This window comes from Ambystoma mexicanum, chromosome 4q, assembly GCF_040938575.1.
Source record: "Ambystoma mexicanum isolate Mex_15411 chromosome 4q, UKY_AmexF1_1, whole genome shotgun sequence".
Classification (NCBI taxonomy): domain Eukaryota; kingdom Metazoa; phylum Chordata; class Amphibia; order Caudata; family Ambystomatidae; genus Ambystoma; species Ambystoma mexicanum.
In genome coordinates, this window is record NC_090928.1 from 1221464544 (window position 1) to 1221469037 (window position 4494).

Here is a 4494-nt window from a genome sequence, read left to right on the forward strand (position 1 = left end):
AGCATGCAGTTCTCTTGATTCGCTTACATTCTGTCAGTGTGTTAGCTCCACTGTTCTGGAGTGTTAGAACCAGAACATCCAGCATGCAGTTCTCTTGATTCGCTTACATTTTATCAGTGTCATTGCTCTACTGTTATGGAGTGTTAGAACCAGAACATCCAGCATGGAGTTCTCTTGATTCTCTTCCATTCTGTCAGTGTGTTAGTTCAACTGTTATGAAGTGTTAGAACCAGAACATCCAGCATGCAGTTCTCTTGATTCTCTTCCATTCTGTCGGTGTGTTAGTTCCACTGTTATGGAGTCTTAGAACCAGAACATCCAGCATGCAGTTCTCTTGATTCGCTTACATTCTGTTGGTGTGTTAGCTCCACTGTTCTGGAGTGTTAGAACCAGAACATCCAGAATGCAGTTCTCTTGATTTTCTTACATTCTGTTGGTGTGATTGCTTCACTGTTATGGAGTGTTAGAACCAGAACATCCAGCATGCAGTACACTTGATTCTCTTTCAGGCTGTCAGTGTGTTAGCTCCACTGTTCTGGAATGTTAGAACCAGAACATCCAGCATGCAGTTCTCTTGATTCGCTTACATTCTGTCGGTGTGATTGCTCTACTGTTATGGAGTGTTAGAACCAGAACATCCAGCATGCAGTTCTCTTGATTCGCTTACATTCTGGCTGTCGGTGTGTTAGCTACACTGTTCTGGAGTGTTAGAACCAGAACATCCAGCATGCAGTTCTCTTGATTCTCTTACATTCTGTTGGTGTGATTGCTTCACTGTTATGGAGTGTTAGAACCAGAACATCCAGCATGCAGTTCTTTTGATTCTCATTCAGGCTGTCAGTGTGTTAGATCCACTGTTGTGGAATGTTAGAACCAGAACATCCAGCATGCAGTTCTCATGATTCTCTTCCATTCTGTCGGTGTGATTGCTCCACTGTTATGGAGTGTTAGAACCAGAACATCCAGTATGCAGTTCTCTTGATTCGCTTACATTCTGTCGGTGTGATTGCTGTACTGTTATGGAGTGTTAGAACCAGAACAGCCAGCATGCAGTTCTCTTGATTCGCTTACATTCTGTCGGTGTGATTGCTCCACTGTTCTGGAGTGTTAGAACCATAACACCCAGCATGCAGTTCTCCTGATTCTCTTCCATTCTGTCAGTGTGTTAGCTCCACTGTTCTGGAGTGTTAGAACCAGAACATCCTGCATGCAGTTCTCTTGATTCTCTTCCATTCTGTCGGTGTGATTGCTTCACTGTTATGGAGTGTTAGAACCAGAACATCCAGCATGCAGTTCGCTTGATTCTCTTTCAGGCTGTCAGTGAGATTGCTTCACTGTTATGGAGTGTTAGACCCAAAACATCCAGCATGCAGTTCTCTTGATTCTCTTTCAGGCTGTCAGTGTGTTAGCTCCACTGTTCTGGAGTGTTAGAACCAGGACATCCAGCATGCAGTTCTCTTGATTCGCTAACATTCTGTTTGTGTGATTGCTCTACTGTTATGGAGTGTTAGAACCTGAACATCCAGCATGCAGTTCTCTTGATTCGCTTACATTCTGTTGGTGTGATTGCTTCACTGTTATGAAGTGTTAGAACTAGAACATCCAGCATGCAGTTCTCTTAATTCGCTTAAGTTCTGTCGGTTTGATTGCTTCACTGTTCTGGAGTGTTAGAACCAGAACATCCAGCATGCAGTTCTCTTGATTCTCTTTCAGGCTGTCAGTGTGTTAGCTACACTGTACTGGAGTGTTAGAACCAGAACATCCAGCATGCAGTTCTCTTGATTTGCTTACATTCTGTCGGTGTGATTGCTCTACTGTTATGGAATGTTAGACCCACAACATCCAGCATGCAGTTCTCTTGATTTGCTTACATTCTGTTGGTGTGATTGCTCTACTGTTATGGAGTGTTAGAACCAGAACATCCAGCATGCAGTTCTCTTGATTTGCTTACATTCTGTTGATGTGATTGCTTCACTGTTATGGAGTGTTAGACCAGAACATCCAGCATGCAGTTCTCTTGATTCACTTACATTCTGTTGGTGTGATTGCTTCACTGTTATGGAGTTATAGAACCAGAACATCCAGCATGAGGTTCTCTTGATTCTCTTCCATTCTGTCGGTGTGATTGCTCCACTGTTATGGAGTGTTAGAACCAGAACATCCAGCATGCAGTTCTCTTAATTCGCTTGCATTCTGTCGGTGTGATTGCTCTACTGTTATGGAGTGTTAGAACCAGAACATCCAGCATGCAGTTCTCTTTATTCTCTTTCAGGCTGTCAGTGTGTTAGCTCCACTGTTCTGGAATGTTAGAACCAGAACATCCAGCATGCAGTTCTCATGATTCGCTTACATTCTGTCGGTGTGATTGCTACACTGTTCTGGAGTGTTAGAACCAGAACATCCAGTATGCAGTTCTCTTGATTCACTTACATTCTGTCGGTGTGATTGCTGCACTGTTCTGGAGTGTCAGAACCAGAATATACAGCATGCAGTTCCCTTGATTCTCTTTCAGGCTGTCAGTGTGTTAGCTCCACTGTTCTGGAATGTTAGAACCAGAACATCCAGCATGCAGTTCTCTTGATTCTGTTACATTCTGTTGGTGTTATTGATCTACTGTTCTGGAGTGTTAGAACCAGACCATCCAGCATGTATTTCTCTTGATTCTCTTACATTCTGTCGGTGTGATTGCTCTACTGTTATGGAGTGTTAGAACCAGAACATCCAGCATGCAGTTCTCTTGATTCTCTTACATTATGTCGGTGTGACTGCTCCGCTGGTATGAAGTGTTAGAACCAGAACATCAAGCATGCAGTTCTCTTGATTCTCTTCCATTCTGTCGGTGTGATTGCTTCACTGTTCTGGAGTGTTAGAACCAGAACATCCAGCATGCAGTTCTCTTAATTCGCTTCCATTCTGTCAGTGTGATTGCTCTACTGTTATATATTGTTAGAACCAGAACATCCAGCATGCAGTTCTCTTGATTCTCTTAAATTCTGTCGGTGTGATTGCTCTACTGTTATGGAGTGTTAGAACCAGAACAACCAGCATGCAGTTCTCTTGATTCGCATACATTCTGTCGGTGTGATTGCTCTACTGTTATGGAGTGTTAGAACCAGAACATCCAGCATGCAGTTCTCTTGATTCTCTTCCATTCTGTCGGTGTGATTTCTCTACTGTTCTGGAGTGTTAGAACCAGAACATCCAGCATTCAGTTCTCTTGATTCGCTTGCATTCTGTCGGTGTGATTGCTTCACTGTTATGGAGTGTTCGAACCAGAACATCCAGCATGCAGTTCTCTTGATTCGCTTGCATTCTGTCGGTGTGATTGCTTCACTGTTATGGAGTGTTAGAACCAGAACATCGAGCATGCAGTTCTCTTGATTCGCTTACATTCTGTCGGTGTGATAGCTCCACTGTTATGGAGTGTTAGAACAAGAACATCCAGCAGGCAGTTCTCTTGACTCTCTGAACATCCAGCATGCAGTTCTCTTCATTTGCTTACATTTTGTTGGTGTGATTGCTTCACTGTTATGGAGTGTTAGAACCAGAACATCCAGCATGCAGTTCTCTTGATTCACCTACATTCTGTCAGTGTGTTAGCTCCACTGTTCTGGAGTGTTAGAACCAGAACACCCAACATGCAGTTCTCTTGATTCTTTTCCATTCTGTCATTGTGTTAGTTCCACTGTTATGAAGTGTTAGAACGAGAACATCCAGCATGCAGTTCTTTTGATTCGCTTACATTCTGTCAATGTGTTAGTTCCACTGTTCTGCAGTGTTAGAACCAGAACATCCAGCATGCAGTTCTCTTGATTCGCTTACATCTGTCAGTGTTTTAGTTCCACTGTTATGAAGTGTTAGAACCAGAACATCCAGCATGCAGTTCTTTTGATTCGCTTACATTCTGTCAATGTGTTAGTTCCACTGTTATGAAGTGTTAGAACCAGAACATCAGCATGCCGTTCTCTTGATTCGCTTACATTCTTTTGGTGTGATTGCTCTGCTGTTATGGAGTGTTAGAACCAGAACATCCAGCATGCAGTTCTCTTGATTCGCTTACATTCTGTCAGTGTGATTGCTCCACTGTTCTGGAGTGTTAGAACCAGAACATCCAGCATGCAGTTCTCTTGATTCGCTTACATTCTGTCAGTGTCATTGCTCTACTGTTATGGATTGTTAGAACCAGAACATCCAGCATGGAGTTCTCTTGATTCTCTTCCATTCTGTCAGTGTGTTAGTTCAACTGTTATGAAGTGTTAGAACCAGAACATCCAGCATGCAGTTCTCTTGATTCTCTTTCATTCTGTCAGTGTGTTAGTTCCACTGTTATGGAGTGTTAGAACCAGAACATCCAGCATGCAGTTCTCTTGATTCGCTTACATTCTGTTGGTGTGTTAGCTCCACTGTTCTGGAGTGTTAGAACCAGAACATCCAGAATGCAGTTCTCTTGATTTTCATACATTCTGTTGGTGTGATTGCTTCACTGTTATGGAG